General features: G+C 37.6%; 1 pseudogene; it reads left to right on the forward strand.

Annotated features, from left to right (window-relative positions):
• The first annotated feature begins 570 nt into the window (after positions 1 to 570).
• Positions 571 to 9,248, forward strand: LOC102952666 (annotated as a pseudogene).
• Positions 9,249 to 12,364: the final 3,116 nt, after the last annotated feature.

Consider the following 12,364-nt stretch of genomic DNA (forward strand, 5'->3'; position numbering starts at 1 on the left):
TGCATGCACTGTCTCTCTCAAAATAAATAAATAAACTTAAAGAAAATGGCTTTAGAAAAAAAGAAAAAAATGATATTTTCTTTTCTGTCATCCTACACATCTAATGCATCCTGTTTATTATATCTCCAAGATACATGTTAAATATATTGATTTTTCTTCATTTTTTCTAGAATCACTTATGTCCAAAATGCTGTCATCTCCTACCCAGATTTCTATACTATCCTCTTTATTGACCTCATTTACACTCTTCTCCTACAAGAACTAGAGGAAGCTTTTAAAATTATAAATCAACTTGTAATTTTTCTGTTTAAATGGCTTTTCATAAAATTCGAATATAATAAAATATTTCAGTAGCATAAAATCCCAACCCCTTTCCAGGTCCAAAAAGCCCTATGCAATTGGATCTCTCCCTAACTTTCCAAACCCTATTTCCTACTTCTCTCCTATCTTCTCATTATACTTTATCCATAGTGGTATCCTTTTTAGGCTAAATAAGTGATTAATAGAATGGGAGAAAAGATAGAAGTATTTTGGGGTATTTTGAGTATTTTGAGATAGGTGAACAAGTAAAGTGAGAGGGCAGAGGAAGAAAACATGAAAACTAGGAGATTATGGTGGGGGGGAGAGATGTTTGCAATTCATATTTTTTGTCATGGGGCAGAGTTAGGTGAAAACAAGTTTCGAGAGTGTTGCCTATATGTGGATGGTGACTCATGAGGAGTGCTATTGAGAAGTTATTGGAATTGAGGATGTTAATAAAAACAGAGGCTAGAGTGTGGGATGCATTAACTACATGGACATTGCTTTTTCCCAGTGTGATGACAGGAAATGGAGTAAAGAAAAAAAATGATGGGTACTCATGAAAATGAAGTTTATGGTTGGTATCTTTACACCAAAGGTTTTTCTGCCTATAGAATTGAGAGATATCATTCAAATTAGTGAATGGTCTCTAAAAACAAAACAAAAAAAGGCTGGAGAAATATTGATCAAGTCTGAATTTCCAACTCTTCTGTTTTAAGATTTGATGCAGGCCATGCCCTGCTGTTAGCACTACCCTTCAATTGTCTTTTATTCAGTGTTCATTGTTTGCATTCTGAGATAGATGCTTTGGGGGATAATAAAATAGTCCCTGATTCTAAAGATCTAGATGTCCTAGATCAGGGAGGGTGCCAGCACGCTTGGGTGAGGACCCTCCTAAGTTCGCAAACATCTCAGTCTTCTTATTGTATCCTTACATGGCAGAAGGGGTTGGATAGCTTTGTGTGGTCACTTTTATAAGAGCACTAATCCCATTCATGAGGTCTCTGCCCTTATGACCTAATTAGCTCCTAAAGGTCCCACTTCCTACTTCCTAATACCATCACCTTGGGGTTTGGATTTCAATATATGAGTTTTGGGAGGGATTCAGATCATAGCACCACTCTATTTTCTGTTTTGTATGAATTTGGCTATCCTGGGTATTTCATATAAATGAAATAAAAATAGGTGACCTCTTGAGGCTTCTTTCACTTAGCATAATATTTTCAAGATTCATCCATGTTGTATCTGAATCAGTACTTCATTCCTTTTTATGGCTAATAACATTTCATTGTATGGACTGGTAAGGTAGGATTTATTTCTGCTAGTTTGCAATTTGTTTTCTACATGTTTTATGCATTTTTTTTTTATTCCTTTATTCTTCCTTTACTGTTTTTTGGTTAAATAGGTGTCTTCTAGTGTACCATTTTAATTCTCTTTTCATTTATTTTACTATTCTTTTGAGTTAGTTCCTTTGGTATTGCCCTGAGAATTACAATTAACACATGTAACAATCTAGTGTGGATCAATACTAACTTAATTACAGTAGCATGTCACAATTTTGTTGCTGTCTAATTGTGACCCCTTCCCCTTATTTGTGCTACTATTTTTATCCAGATTACATCTTTTTACACTGTGTGCCTCTCAACACAGATTTACAATTGTTACTTTATGCAGTTTTCTTTTAAATCATACATTAGAAAAAAAGCTAAAAACAAGAAGATTGTACTTTTATATTTATCTATGTAATTACCTTTACCAGTATTCTTTCTTTCTTCATGTGGATTTGAGTTACTCTCTCATGTCTTTTAATTTCAGCTTGAAGGACTCTAGTATTTGCAAGTAATGAATTCTTTTTTTTTAATTTTTTTTAATGTTTATTTCTGAGAGACAGAGAGAGACAGAGCACGAGCAGGGGAGGGGCAGAGAGAGAGGGACACACAGAATCTGAGTCAGGCCCCGGGCTCTGAGCTGTCAGCACAGAGCCCAATGCAGGGCTTGAACCCATGAGTTGTGAGATCATGATATGAGCTGAAGTCACACACCCAACCGACTGAGCCACCCAGGCACTCTGCAAGTAATGAATTCTTTTAGCTTTTCTTCACCTGGAAATGTATAATATCTCCTTTAGTTTTGAAGGGTAGTTTTGCTGGGTGTAGATTTCTTGGTTGGCAGTCTTTCTTTGAGCACTTAAAAAAAATTTTTTTTTAATGTTTATTTTTGAGAGAGAGAGAGGAACAGAGTGCAAGGGTTAGAGAGAGAGGGAGACACAGAATCTTAATCAGGCTCCAGGTTCTGAGCTGTCAGTACAGTGCCTGAAGTGGGGCTCCAACTCACAGACCAGGAAATAATGATCTGAGCTGAAGTCAGACACTTAACCAACTGAGCCACCCAGGTGCCCCGTTTCTTTGAGCACTTTTAATATGTCATTCCCATTGTCTTCTGGTCTTCATGGTTTCTGATAATTGGCTGTGAATATTACTGGTATTGTTTGTATGTGATTAGCAATTTTGCTCTTGCTCTTTTCAAGATTTTCTCTTTCTTTATCTCTTTCAACAAGTTGATTGTGATATGTGTAGGTATGGCTTTCTTTGAGTTTATCCTGCTTGGATGTCATTGAGCTTCTTGTAAGAGTAGATTTTTAATCATGTTTATGAGATTTTTACCATTATTTTTCAAATAATCTTTCCTCCCCTTTCTTTTTCTCCTTTCCTTATTGGTTTCCTGATATGTGTATGTTGATATACTTGATATTGTCTCCTAAGCTTCTGAGGCTCTGTTCATTTTTCCTCTTTTATTTAGTTTTATTTTTTATTATTTTTATTCCTGTTCCTCATACTGAATAATCTCAACCAACTATATTCAAGTTTGCTGATTTTTTTCTTCCCCCTTGGTCAAATTTGCTGCTGAGTCTCATTAGGAAATATTTCATTTCAATTATTGTATCCTTTTTTTAAAAGTTTATTTATTTTAATAGAAGGAGAGGCAGAGAGAGACAGAGAGAGAGAATTCCAAGTAGGCTCTGCACTGTCAGCACAGAGCCTGACATGGTGCTTGATCTCATGAACTGTGAGATCATGACCTGAGCCAAAACCAAGAGTCAGGCACTTAACCCACTAAGCCACTCAGGTGCCCCAATTATTATATTCTTAACTCTAGAATTTGTGTGGGTGTATGTTTAAAATAATTTCTTTCCTTTTAGTTCTACTTTGTGTTTGGTGACATCATTCTTTTACTTTCCTTTGTTCTTCAAGCATATTTTTCTTTACTTGTTTGAACATAATTCAAATAACTTCCTAAAAGTCATTGTGTAGTAAGTCCAGTGTCTGGTCTTCCTTGGGGACAATATTTTTGTTGATTGCTTCCTTTCCTGTGTATAGGCCCTATTTTCTTGTTTCTTTTCTCATCTAGTAATTTTTTTTTGAAAACTGTACATTTGTTAAGATTTTATTTTTTTTAATTTTTAAATTTTTTAATTTTTTTATTAAAAAATTTAAGTTTACATATTTATTTTGAGAGAGAGTGAGCATGAATGAGGAAGGAGCAGAGAGTGAGGGAGAGAGAGAATCAGAAGCAGGCTCTGTGTACTGTCAGCGTGGGCCCTGATCTCAGGAACCTTGAGATCATGACCTGAGATGAAGTCAAGAGTCTGCTGCTTAACTGACTGAGACTCTCAGGCACTCCAAGATTTTATTTTAACGTAATCTCTATACCGAATGTGGAACTTGAACTCAAAACAGATTATGAGTCACATGCTGTACTAAGCCAGCCAGGTGCCCTGAAAACTGTATTTTAAATATATAATATGGTTACTCTAGGAATCAGATTCTCCTCCTTCCCCATGGTTGTTTATTTTCTTAGTGTCTTTTCTGAACTAATTCTATAAAGTCTGTATTTTTTGTCATGTATGGTCACTAAAGTCTTTATTTGGTTACCTTAAAAGTCAGCTAATGATTAGACAGAATTTTTTTTTTTTTTTATTTTAGAGAAAGAGTGAATAGGGGAGAGGGACAGAAGGAGAGAGAGAATCTTTTTTTTTTTTTTTTTAATTTATTTTTGAGAGAGACAGCGTGAGCAGGGGATGGGCAAAGAGAGAGACACAGAATCTGAAGCAGGCTCTAGGCTTTAGGACCTTCTCAGATCTTTCCTGAGCATGTTACAGTGTTGGATATATACATAGCCCTATGCATTGTGTGGGCTTCTAGATTCTCAGAAATATGTTGGGAGATTTTCAGTGCCCCTATGGGCATCTTGTACCCCAGCATTTCATTTTGTTTATTAAAACTGTGATCCATTGCTTCATACAGCCATAAAGTTAATTAATTCTCTCTAATTGTTTTTGACAGAAACTCCTAGGGAAAAAGTTTGTACACTGAGTTAGCTCTGAGTCAGGGAAAAAAACACAACCTTGAGTGTGGAGATTTCCATGGAACCATGAGACAGGGCAAATAATGACAATGCTCGGGAAATGAGGCTTTAAAGGAGTTCCACTCTCGTTTTCCCCCCTCTGGTGGCTATCAGGCTATTGGTTTGTGCTGTGATTGCAGGTTGTCGGTTTTCACCATGATTGCAGGCTTTGGTTTTTAAAGCTGTCTCAGAGCTACAGAGAGGAAGATCAGAATAGGACAGGAGAAAATGCTTCAAAGGATATTCTTTTTTTTTTTTTAACTAAAATTCAACATTTTTTCTTGAATAAAATGCACCCTGGATTGCTGTAGACCTTTGGTTAATTTCCAGAATTCCAAAAAAGTTGATTCTGACAATTTTTGCTATTTTTTTATTGTTACTTTTATGGGGGAATTTTATGCTACTGTGCTATATTATTTTATGCTTTACTGTGCTATTTTTGCTGGCATCATCCTTCCAAAGATCTTATCGTATAGACTATATAACATGCTCTGATTTGTGTTCATTTGAAAATCTATGTGGAACATATTACATTCTCTAAGATTATTTTCTTCAGCTGATTCTTTAAGACAAAGAGTCAGGGGGCCGCTTAGTTAAGCATCCAACTTCAGCTCAAGTCATGATCTCATGGTCCATGAGTTCGAACCCTGTGTCGGGCTCTGTGCTGGCAGCTTGGAGCCTGGAGCCTGCTTCAGATTCTGTGTCTCCCTCTCTCACTGCCCTTCCCACACTTGCACTCTGTCTCTCTCTCAAAAATAAACATTAAAAAAAAAAAAGACAAAGAGAAGAATGCAGTTATTGGGAATGTGTGCTATGTCCATAATGACCAATAAGATGTAGAAGACTACTGAAAGAAAATTGAATATTTTTATTCAGTTTTCAAAAGTAAAGTGAATGAATGTCTGGAAAACTATTTCAAGCAGTTCTGGTTTCTATTTGTTACGAAGTCAATAATGGTAGTAGAGATATGCACATAATATAAAATTAGAGCCTTTTAAGAAAAAGGCTGCAGAAAAGAAAATTTATCTTTGATTAATGAATTTATAGAAGTTGTTTTCTCAAAGGCTAATACAGGCTAAAAATATAAACAGAAGTGAAAGTTATATTAAAATTTTCCTGCCTTTTGTTGTCATTGCTTTAAGAAAACTGAACAGAGCGGTAGCAATGAATTAAAATTTAGAAATTGCTTCATACCTGAATATAAAATTTGGCAAAATTTAGATTTAGTAGGATTTGGCCCAGTTTGATACATTGTTTAATCAGAAGAACCATGATTTGACCAAGAGTATGATGGAATACCTGTTTCTACACATTTTTTTCCATTAGCAGGCCAAGATTTTATGGGCTATAAATTGAATAAAAATTAGAAATTACTTTATTGCTAATTAAAAGGAGATATTCAAACCCTAGGTCCAATACTTTAGCAATGATCCAGGCCCCTGACAAGATTTGACTTTCCCCAAGAATCATAGGAAATTGTGATATTCTAAGTCTGACTCTGTGATCTAAATCTGAACTGCTTTTAGTTGTTGAAAATGAATTTTGGTCTTTTTGTTTAATTTTGGTCAGCTGTGTTTTGTATTATTTTATGTATGCATGCGTGCATTTTGAGAGACAAAAATTGGCAAGATTTTTAAGTTTCTACTTTTTGTTACAATTAGACTCCTCAACTTAAGAGTTCTAAAATAAATTAATGTCAGCATGAAGGATGAAAATGTAGCAGGTCACATGCACTTAAAGTTTATTATGCCAGGTTGGGTATGGTTGAAATTATCCATTAAAAAGTAAAACAAAGAAGACTACACTGTGCATGGTGCCTCCCACTTGGAGGACTAGGGAAGATATACATGGACAAGGCTGGTGGCAGTGAGGACATCAAAGGAATGGAAGAATGGAAGAGAGATGTTTAAGAAGGTGAAAACCCAACATTTATAATCTCTTTTTTCTCTGCCTAATATAGTTCACCTAGATTAACCCAACATTTGTAATCTCTTTTTTCTCTGCCTAATATAGTTCACCTAGTAAAATTTTATGGCTTTCTGCCATAAAGGTAAAACAACAACAACAACAACAACAACAACAACAACAACAACAAAACACCACCCAAACCACAAAACCCTCTTTAAGTTATAGGTGGTTTTGAGAATACCAGTTGCTGTTTTGGGTCAAGAGTGATCAAATAGAGCTCTATGTTGCCAATGTTCTTTGAAGGTGGTGAAGCTGTCAAATGTTTACTTGATGTCTCTGGACCACTTTAAGTTGGGAAGCCCAGGTATATGACACAGGAGAAGGAAAGAAGTTGTCATTGGAGTATATACAAGCTTTTGCAGGCAGGGGAAATTCAGACCTGACCTTGAATAGCTCCAGAGAGTGGTGTTTTAAAAACATCTTGAAGGTTGAAGGGCGCCTGGGTGGCTCAGTCAGTTGAGTGTCCGACTCTTGATTTCAGGTCATGATCTTACGGTTAGTCAGATTGTGCCCCGCATTGGGCTCTGTGCTGACAGCGTGGAGCCTGTCTTCCTCTCACCTTTTACCCCTCCCCCACTCATTCTCTCTCTCCCCCCAAAATAAATAAACTTAAAAAAATTGTTTAAAAACATCCTGAAGGTTGATATATAAGAAAAGGAAACTTGGCAGAAGTTATTAGAAGTTTTGGGTCCATAAAAAAGACTGGTAGAGGGAAATTTATGCAACTGGGTGTGTGTGTTTCCTGGTTGGGAATTTTTATAACTAGGGATAAAGCCATTTTACCTTTATTTGAAGGTAGACTGGGGGCCCAGAATGAAAGAAGATACCAGGAGAGAAATAATTTTAACAGTATCCCTGAGATAGAGAGGATCGTCCCTGTCTTCCTCTGTTCATTCCTTCATTCCTTCCCTTTCCCTCCCTCCCTCCCTCCTTCCTTCCCGTTTCCTCTCTTTTTCCTTCTTTCAACTTGTTGAGCACATGCTGTCCTAGTGATGTACTTATACATAACTTACTATCATCCAGTATGTGTTCTATGGTAGATGTTTCAGAGTGCAGTAGGAGGCACTATGCGTGACTGGGGAATGTAATGTTACATGAAAAAAGGACGGGGTTTGGAGTCAGAAAAATCTGGGTGACATTTAGATTCTACATCTTCCTAGTTATGTGGCCTTTAATGAGTTATCTCTAACATTTTTTATCTGTTCATTTTGGAACATCAGTATTTATTGAGTACTTACTATATACACAGTACAGGATGCATATTATTTTAGTTGATCTTTACAAGAGCACTGTGAAAAGGAAATTTTATCCTCTTTTTTCTGATAAAGAAATGGAGGAGGAAGTTCTGTCCCTTTTTCAAGGACACACAGCTGTTTTATTATTAAAATACAGTAAGGCCAACAGATCAAATGATGATTGCTGTTGAAAACATAGTTCCTTATACTCACAGATCCCAAGAGGAAGGGGCCCACCACACCAGGGCAGGGGGGGGATAGGGTGGTGGGGCACCTGGGGAAGCACTGGAGTCAGTCAGGAGATGGAGGGAAAGGAGGAAACTGTAGGCAAGAGCCTTTCTTGCCATTTCCATCAGAGAAACAGTAGAGGCAGGCGAAACAGGTTTAGGATTGGCTAGTTTGAGTAATTCTAGTGGGCTTTGGACTTTGTGTGCTGCTCTGAGTTGTTTTGGTACCTGGCCCTGGGAATGATTAGGGAGTGGTTAAGGGTGTGGACCCTGGGTGGTTGGTTTGCATTTGAAAAGCATACTGTTGTTTACTGTCTCTAGCAATTGGCTAACCTTGGGAAGGAGGGGCACCTGGGTGGCTCAGTCAGTTAGGTGTCCAGCTTCGGCTCAGGTCATGATCTCATGGTCCATGAGTTTGAGCCCTGGGTTGGCCTCTGTGCTGACAGCTTGGAGCCTAGCGCCTGCTTCAGAATCTGTATCTCCCTCTCTCTCTGCCCCTACCCTGCTCATGCTCTATCTGTCTCTCAAAAAAAAAAAACAACATTAAAAAAAATCCAGCATTGAGACAGAACTCAAGAACACAGTGCAGCAGAGATCACAGAGAAAAGCAGAACTCTTTGACAGTGAAAAGCCAGTTTGCTGTGGTTGCTCCCACTACAGTGGGATATACAGTGGAAATCAGTAATTACGGATGGGATCAGTCAGGTAAATTTGTGAAATTCTACCTTACCTAAACTGCAGTTCAAGTCCCTGCTGAGAATGTGCAGGTGCATTTCACAGAAAGGTCCTTTGATCTTTGGTAAAGAATCTAAATGGGAAGAATGAGTCCATGATTGTGAACAATCTCTTGAAACCCGTCTCTGTGGAAAGCAGATCAAAAAAAGATACAGTTCTTAAGTAGAAAGAAAGCAGAAAACATGCAATAGGACTGCCTTGACTTAGGTTGAAAAAGAACGCAAAGAGAAAGAAAAGCCCTCCCATGATGCTGAAACAGCGAGAGACTGATGAACGTTCTAAAGAAAGTTTATGAAGATCGAGATGAATGAAGCGAACCATTAATACAGCCTGGGTAGAATTGAGAGAGAAGCAAGCCAAAAGAGACACAGAATTTTGAGGCTTTAAAGTCATTTTTGGGAATTGTGATGTGGAAATATTGATGTTTCTAATAAGGAGGTGTTGGTGAGCTGTGCAGATAAATTTGACAGATGACTACTTACCCAGCCTTCTTCTAAGTAAAGACACTGAATTCTCTCATTTCCTCCTGGAGGATTTATTTAAATAAAATAGGCTTATTAAACATTTCCTCCAAAGATGGTTTCCTCAGTAATCTGGGCATTTTGTTCAAGAAACAGTAACATTGCATTCTTCTGTGAGATGTAAAAAAGCAAGGCTTGTGGCAAGATAATGCTACATTGTGTGTATTTTTGTTCAGCAAGACTTAGAAAACAAAAGTTATTGTTTGCCTATAAGTTCCTGATATCAGCTCCCACCAAATGTAAGAATAAGTAAAAATAAAACCTGAATTTTTGCATAAATTGCAAATTTGAAAAAAAAATTTCTTGAAGTAAAAGGAAGTTTCTTGCCCTGCTTCGTTTGAGGTCACTTCAGGCCAGCGCAGATAGACTTAGCCCTTAGAGGGAAGGTGAGCAGGGAAGCTGGAGCCCTGTTGCACCTTTGTTCTCCTTGGTTGCTCCCTATTTCCTCTGTCACAGCGGCTGCGCTGTCCTGTGTCCAGATGTTGTCCATTTAGTGGACAACCCTTGTCCAGATGTTGGAAGGTAAGCATGATGCAGGAATGAAGAAATGGGACCTCACTTACACCGTACCTTGGGGACAGAACTGCTGGTTCTGAAAAGCTAGTGCTTTTTCTGAATTCAGGAACCATCACCCCAGAATTGGCTTACAGACAAAAATAACTAGGAGAACCTGTTTTTCATTAACTCAACAAATTAATTGCCTCTTTACACATGTAGTTCTGAATTGTTTACTAATATATGACATTCCTGAAATTTCACAAGCTCTCTTTAAATAGCACACTGTTATTTTCAAGCACTGTTGAAGAACTCAGTGAAAATCCATTGTTGCTTATGAAATGAGATTCTATATTATTTGCCGCAACTTGATTTGCTATATGTGAGTATAGCTTAAATCCACGTTTAGTTGAAGGGGACTTTATTGGCAATACAAACCCTAGTAAATAGTGATTTTTTTTCTAGTTTTAATTCATAAAGGAGTAAGTTTATACCATTTTTATGAGTGTGAAAATAAATATGTTGTTTTTTTTGAAATACATGCCACTTGATTTTTTTGAAGATATCTTTTGCTAGAAAATTTGGAATCTCTACAATGAAAACTGCAGGAAAATGAATATATTTTCCCTTACGATGATAAAAGGTAGATTTTAGAATGGAAATAGCAGGGTTTCACTAAATGAATCTTGGCTAGAAGATGGAGAAGATTTTCCAAGATGACGATGATTAAAGACAAATATCAGAGTCAATACAACAGACTCTTAAAATGAAATCAGGTTCTTAGGGCAACAGAAACATTTGAATGCTAGAGTCAAGGATTGACAACCAGTGTGGTGTGAGTTATATTTATTCTTTGAGGTTGAAATATCTGATTTCAGTCAAGAGTCACTATTGTTTAGAACAAATTCTGTTTTGCTAAGATCACTCCCTTAGTATTTAATCAAAGAAAGGCCAGAAGAAAATTTGCTTTTTTGCAATATTCTCTTGTAGGAACCACTTTAGAAGGAACTCAGCATTCTGTCTTACAGAGAATTCACTTGGTGGGTGATAGGACTTGTAAGCTGAAAAAAACAATTGTCTTGCTGTACTAAAGTGACTGTTCCCTTTAAATACATTTGAATGATGATTTACTCCAAGAATATACTTGAAGTGTAGCTGAATTTTGTGTTGGCACATTGCCCTCTTTGGAAAGATTGCAATTAAGGGCCGATCCTCCATCCATAGACTGCCTCAAACATTTGCTTCAGTTTTAAGCCCAACTTGTGTCTCATTTAAGATTGGAGTTGTTGGGTTGAGTTTGGGTACTGTCTTCCTCACTTGTATGGTTTTGCTGGTGGTTTAGTGTTTCCAGAATATGGATGGACTTCTATCTGGAAAGAGAATATTCGCCTTGATTTTTTGGAACCAGCAGACTGAGAAGAAAGAGGAAAAATGGGAGCGATTCAGACAGATTGGTACAAGGGGAACTTGCTTCTCACTGCTTACTCATTGCCTGACTCCCAGGATTAGGCTATTCTATTGTTTTCTGTTTTAGACCACGATGGTCTTTATAAATTTAAGACATATGTGGTAATTCTTTGTAGTCCCTCAGAAACATCCAACTAAAAGGTTTTAATCAACCTCCAGAAGTTTTAGAAATGTTCTTGTGTAGTTTTACATTACGTGGGTCAGTGAACAGGGAATCTCAGTTTGGAGTATCTCTCTTGATGACGAGGGCCCCTCAAACCAATCCCAGTGTTTTGTTTCTCATTTGGACGCCTTTGATTCTGTAAGGACAATTCATATTTATGCTCTAGATAATAAAATCATGTATTAGAATCCTCCCAAAGGTATCTGACCTTCAGGGGTATTGAAGTGTCCTCGTTCATTGCAATTAGCTACACATCTGTGATGCGTGCCTTCAGCTTTGGAACTTAGAGAATGACAGAGATGTTGCCTAGGGGCAGCACTGACCACCTAGTGAGAGAGATAATATAAATGCTGTGGATCTGTAGGTTAATGTTGAACTTTCTGTGGAGACTGACAGGGACCACAGCGTCAATGGCCACTCTCCCTCGGTAACCACAGCCCGACTCCACCCTAACATCCTCCTGAGGGGTCCTGGGAAGAAGAACATAACTTGGGGGACACTTTGGATTAGGAACCTCATCCAAGGAAAGCTCACCTATTCTTCTTTGGCAAAGTTGGGAAGATGCACTAATATGACCTGACTCCCTACCCTGCCCCCTTTTTTCATGGTGTTCTCATTTGTTATTCTCTCCAGATTTCCTCTCCTGTGACATTAAATCCTGCCATTCTGGCACCCACTAATTTTTTCATGCTGTTCGACACACAGGAACTTTGTTCTGAGGGACGTTAGTGTCCAATGTCACCCTGACTGGTGAACCTGTTCTTTCACCCCTTTAAATCTTACTTTTACTAGGTTGGTTAAGTACACTTGATGTGTATGATTCAGTAAACATAGAGTTTGTTAATGCCT

The sequence above is a fragment of the Panthera tigris genome, chromosome B1 (genome assembly GCF_018350195.1).
Source record: "Panthera tigris isolate Pti1 chromosome B1, P.tigris_Pti1_mat1.1, whole genome shotgun sequence".
In the NCBI taxonomy this organism is placed as follows: Eukaryota; Metazoa; Chordata; class Mammalia; order Carnivora; family Felidae; genus Panthera; species Panthera tigris.